Source organism: Lupinus angustifolius, chromosome LG05 (genome assembly GCF_001865875.1).
Source record: "Lupinus angustifolius cultivar Tanjil chromosome LG05, LupAngTanjil_v1.0, whole genome shotgun sequence".
NCBI classification, from domain to species: Eukaryota; Viridiplantae; Streptophyta; class Magnoliopsida; order Fabales; family Fabaceae; genus Lupinus; species Lupinus angustifolius.
In genome coordinates, this window is record NC_032013.1 from 17,217,145 (window position 1) to 17,223,879 (window position 6,735).

Below are 6,735 nucleotides of genomic sequence, written 5' to 3' on the forward strand. Positions count from 1 at the left end.
AGGATGGACCTTAAAAGATCTCAAAGGCATCAGTCCATCATATTGCATGCATAAAATCATGATGGAAGATGATTACAAACCATGTGCTCAACCACAAAGAAGACTTAATCCGGCAATGAAGGAAGTAGTAAGGAAAGAGATTGTAAAAATGTTAGAGGCTGGCATGATTTACCCCATTTCAAATAGAAAATGTGTAAGTCTAGTCCAGGTGGTGCCGAAAAAAGGAGGGATGACGGTGATTCGAAATGAAAACAATGAACTCATTCAGACCAGAGCTGTTACTGGTTGGAGAGTTTGCATTAATTACCGCAAACTTAACACCACCACAAGAAAAGACAATTTTCCTCTATCCTTCATGGATCAAATGTTGGAAAGATTAGCCGGAAAAGCCTTCTACTGTTTCCTGAATGGGTATTCCGGATACAATCAAATTGATGTGGATCCATTGGACCAAGAAAAGACAGCATTTACATGTCCATTTGGTGTTTATGCATATAGAAAAATGCCATTTGGACTATGTAATGCTCCTGCAACTTTTCAAAGATGCATGCTGGCTATCTTTGCTGATTTAGTGGAGAAATGCATCGAGGTCTTCATGGACGATTTTTCTGTATTCGGAGACTCTTTCGACGATTGCTTAACAAATTTGGAGACAGTTTTGGCAAGATGCGAGCAGACTAATTTGGTTCTGAACTGGGAAAAATGTCATTTCATGGTCACTGAAGGAGTTGCACTTGGGCATAAAATTTCAGCTAAAGGATTAGAAGTTGATAAAACTAAAATAGAAGTGATTGAAAGCTACCTCCTCCAACAAATGTTAAAGGAATCAGAAGCTTTCTCGGACATGCTGGGTTCTATCATAGATTTATCAAGGACTTCTCCAAAATATCTAAGCCTTTATGCAACTTACTCTTAAAAGATTTTGTCTTTAATGTTGATAATTCTTGTTTAGAAGCATTTAAACAATTAAAATTATGCTTGGTAACTGTTCATGTTATTACTGCACCTAACTGGAAATCCCCATTTGAAATAATGTGTGATGCAAGCGATTATGCAGTTGGTGCAGTTCTAGGACAGAGAAGAGAATGGGTATTTCATGCAATACAATATGCTAGCAAAGTGCTAAATGAAGCACAAATTAATTATGCTACAACTGAAAAAGAACTGCTAGCAATAGTATTTGCATTGGAAAAATTTAGAAGTTATTTGATTGGGGCAAAAATAATTGTTTATACTGATCATGTCGCAATCAAATATCTTCTAAAGAAACCCGATTCCAAGCCATGATTAATTAGATGGGTGTTACTTTTGTAGGAATTTGATTTAGAAATATATTAGGCTGTAATACAATTGCATTGAACTATATCAGACCATATTGATATCAAAAATATTATTTTATTCACAAAAAAATTCGCACTGCAAAAGCCGCAATCCATATCATAATGACCTCAATAATTACAATCGCAGTAAGTAATTACAACCCAACTATAATTAAATACACTGAATTAAACTATTCAAATGCAAGTGATATAGAATGCTAAATAGGGAAAGAAGAAATGAAAACCCAAATGACTAAGGTATTAATAAATTAAGCTTTGTGACTGTTATAAACATATTTAGAATTATATTTATTGTGGATACATAAAAATAGTTTGCTAATTTTTGCGTAAGAGTATTTGATAAGTAATTCTGTAATGAAAGATTTAATTGAGAAATAAGAATGTATTAAATCTTACAGTATTTCATATCATAAGTGAGTTTGTTGAAATATAATTATACTTTCCTACAAATTCTCCTCCATTGTATAAAAAATTGTCCAACAATTATCAAGCTTTAATTTCATTAATTACAATAGGTTAGTTAATTATATAGTTCGAACGAACGTATGAATATTCTATTATAAAAAAGAACTATTCTATTATATATATAATTGATTAACTTTACGATAAAAAAGGTAAGAACCGTTGTTATTGTGAGAAATCAAAACAATTAATATAAATTATTGTATCTTATTTGAATGAAAAAGATTAAAAGAAATTGTCGTATAACTAACAACTAGTTTTTAATCTTAATCATTCATATTACGCTCTTAGTTTAAAACTATTTGACATACATATTTAATAATTGAATATTTTTATCAATGAAATATAACTGAACAAGGAATGTGATAGCAACCCAGATAAAGAAGGCCCAACTCGGCCCAAAAGAAATAGGCAAAACACTAAATGGCTTGGAGATTATGTTGAAGAAATTTAATTATATTTACAGTTGTTTATTTTCAATTAAAATATTGGGTCTAGTATGTATGCCCAATGTAGGATGGAAACCCTAAAAACTACTTGAAAGGGTATATGTAGCCAGCTGGCTGCTGGAGGAAGAAATGAAGTATTATTCAGTATATTTTCTAGTAGATTAGCTAGTTAATTTCCTCGCTGTTCTAATTATCTAACTCTTAGAAAATTCCATAACATTTTGGTGCTTTCATTCTTGCCTCATGCCTCCTAAAAACTCCAAAGACATAAATGAATCTCTTCTGCAAATATTTGTAGAAAAACTGCAAGAGAACAAGGATCAACAGGATAGAAGACATGAAGCTATTGTTGAATCCCTCAGATCTATCATAGAAAAGCATGCAGGTATTTCTTTTGTCCCACTTCAATCACCTGACCCACACAATCAACCATCTTCCTCCTACATTACACACTCAAACCCTCAACTCCCAAACCAATCATCACCAGCCCCACCATCGCCCCCATTTAACACACCCTCTCCAGCCCCTCCCTTCTTCTCACCTCATTCCACATATTCTAAACGAACATTCAACCCCACCTTCCTTTCCCCCCAACAACCACGTCCCCCAAAGTTACAATTAATCCCCTTTGATGGATCTGAGCCTCTAGATTGGTTGTTTCAGGCATAATAATTTTTTCAACTATATCAGGTTCCATCTGAACAGCGTATGCATCTTATTTCATTTTATATGAAGGGAGAAGCATTAAGTTGGTTCAAACGGGTATTCTTAAATGAAACTATTAGCGACTGGGAAAGTTTTACCAGATCCTTGGAGATTTGTTTTGGACCATCATGCTATGATAATCACCAGGCGAAATTATTCAAGCTTCGTCAAACTGGTTCAGTGGCAGAATACCAGAAGTAGTTTGAGAAGATCTGTAATAGAATTTGGGGTCTTTCTCCAGAGGTAATTTTAAATTGTTTTCTATCTAGACTATTACCAAAAATCAAGAGAGAACTGGCTATTTTGTGGCCCACTAATATTGTTGAAGAATTAGGCGTAGCCAAATTGGATGAATAAAAAATTAAAGACTCAAAATTCTCTTTCCCTAAACATCCTCGTTACACACAACCAAACACTTCCACACCCCAAATTCCCATACGTCGTCTCACAACGGCTCAAATGCAGGAAAGACGGGCCCAAGGCCTCTGCTATAATTGCGATGAAAATTTTCATGCAGGACATAAGTGCCAACGTTTTCTACTACTCTTGGAGGATGATTTCCTTACGGAAGCAGAGACTTATCCACCTAACCTTGAAAATATGGATGTTGAACCCCAAGACACCCAAGATGAGCTAACTCATTTTCAACTCTCTGAACAAGCCTTAGAGGGACAACCCTCTCCAAAAACACTAAGGTTTGAGGGCTTTATAGAAAGACATCCAATGACGGTTTTGGTAGACATTGGAAGCTCACATAATGTCATCCAACCAAGGTTGGCACATTACTTACAACTACAAGTTTCCCCAACGCCACAATTTCTGGTCATGGTGGGAAATGGTGCACACATTTATTGTACGGGGTTATGTTCAAACACTTCGATGATGCTGCAAAATCAATTATTCCACATCCCTCTCTATTTACTTCCTATCAAAGGAGCGGACGTTGTCCTAGGGATTGAGTGGTCGCGTACACTTGGGTCAATAACCTCTGATTTTGATATTCCTTCCATGTCATTTAAGGTAGGTGACAACACTATCACACTCCAAGGGGATACTACTCCTTCCTATGCACCCTCCACCTTCCACCAACTAAATTGCCTAATCCACATTGATGACATAGTCTCCTTACACACAATCACTTTCTTAACCCTTACACCCAGATGTCCATCCCAAACACCTGGTCAACCAGATATACATCCAGATATCACCAACCTTCTCTCTAACTTCAAACCTTTATTCCAACCCCAACAAGGCCTACCCCCAACTAGACCACATGACCATCATATTACACTTCTCCCAAACACAACCCCAAAAAATATCAAACCATACAGATACTCACACTACCAAAAGGAGGCAATGACCACTATGGTTCAAGAGATGTTAAAAGAGGGCATAATAACTCCGAGTACTAGCCCTTTCTTTTCCCCAGTTCTACTTGTTAAAAAAAAGATGGTACTTGGTGATTCTGTGTGGATTATAGGGTACTGAATGCCTTGACAGTTCGGGATCATTTCCCAATCTCAATCATTGAGGAGTTGTTAGATGAACTTGGAGTTGCCATTGTTTTTTCAAAGATTGATTTGCGATCTGGATACCATCAGATCCATGTGCATCTGGGGGACACACACAAGACAGTTTTTCAAACATTTGACGGTCATTATGAGTTCTTAGTTATGTTGTTTGGGCTGACTAATGCGCCATCTACATTTCAGGCGGCTATTAATGACCTCTTAAGGCCACATCTACGATGATTTGTATTGGTATTCTTTGATGATATACTTATCTATAGTAGTTGTTTAACTGAGCATTTAGTGCATTTGTGAGTCATTTTGGACCTATTGGTTTCTAATCAGTTTTATGCCAAAATTTCTAAGTGCTTTTTTGGTGTATCATCTATTGCTTATCTTGGCCACATAATTTCAGCAGGCGGGGTCAAACCAAACCCCGACAAAATACAAGCAATGGTTGATTGGCCACAACCCTGTTCTCTCACGGTCCTAAAGGGTTTCCTGGGCCTCACGGGATTCTATCGAAAGTTTGTTCAACATTATACATCTCTCGTTGTTCCCCTCACAGATTTATTAAAGTTACATCGATTTACATGGTCCTCAGAGGCACATTCTGCCTTTACAGTTCTAAAAAAAGTTATGACAACAACACCTGTATTACAACTTCCGGATTTTTCAGAATCATTTGATGTGGAAACTGATGCGTCTGGTGTGGCCATCGGGGCTGTCCACTCTTAGAAGTGTCATCCACTTGCTTACATCAATAAGAAAATATCCACGAGGATGCCACACTCTTCTGCCTAAGTCCGAGAAATGTTTGCAGTGACCGAATCTGTTAAGAAGTTTGTTGGGCAAACAATTTACCATCTATACTGATCAGCAAAGTTTGAAACACTTGATGACTCAAGGGATCCAAACCCCTGAGCAACAAAAATGGGCAAGCAAACTAATTGGCTTTCAATATATCATCAAATATAGGACTGGTACCTTGAATAGGGTTGTAGATGGCTTATCTCGATGTTGCACTGATGAGGTTTCCATCCTGACAGCATTGTCTTCACCATTTCCTCAAATAATTGATAGACTATGTTAGTTATACTCCTCAACAGAGGGTCATACATTTATAAAAAAAATGGAATCACATGGATCTTGGCACAAACATTACTAATTATCACAAGGGTTATTACTCTACAAGGGACACATATTTATACCTAGGTTGGAAAACTTGTGTCTCTCCTTGATCTGTGAGTACCATTCAACATCAGCGGCTGGACATTCCGGATGGAAGGCTACCTAAGCCCGAATCTCAGCCTCTTGTTCTTGGCCCGACATTGCAAAACAAGTCAAGAATTTTGTCCGCCGATGTACTATCTTCTAAACCAACAAGTACCTGCCACAAAAACCACAAGGACTGTTACTACCACTTCCAATCCTGGAAAAAGTATGGGAAGATCTATCAATGGATTTTGTGACCCACTTACTAGCATCTCATGGACATACAACGATTTGGGTCATTGTGAACCGACTCACCAAATACGCACATTTCATAGCTCTTCCAACAAAATTTTCAGTAGAGACCCTAGCCAATTGCTTTCTCACTGAGATCTATCGACTACATGGGATACCCAAGTCTATTGTTTCTGTCCGCGACAAGATCTTCATCAGTGCCTTTTGGAAGGAGCTTTTCAAGCTGTTGGGAACCACCCTTTGCTACAGCAGTGTACCATCCTCAATCAGATGGACAAATAGAAGTCGTAAATAGAAGTTTACAAACTTACCTTCGCTATCTCACAAGCACACAACCAAAAAAGTGGAAAACAAAGTATCAACATTATCAAAGTATCAACATTATGTATTGAACTTAATAAGCTAAACAAGCATGGTAAAAGTTTAGAAAAGATTATTATTAATGATCAAAGACACTCAACAGACCGCATAGGTCTTGGCTATTCAAAAAGCCATGTTTTTAAGAAACCAAGTGTCCAAAAGAAAATAATCTTTCAAAAGAAAAGTATCCATGCATTTGAAAAATCTAGGATACACATTCATCAACCAACATGCACATACTGTAAATTTCATGGGCATGGCATGATTAGAAAATATGGTGTACCCTTAGGAAAATTTAGATGGATGGAGAAAGGTACTAACCACCTATGATCCAAAGATTATTGGATACCTAACAAAACTTAATTTGTTTTGTAGGAAAATTTGAGAGCCGCCTGCAATTTATGGTACTTGGATAGCAGCTGCTCAAAACACATGACGGGCGAT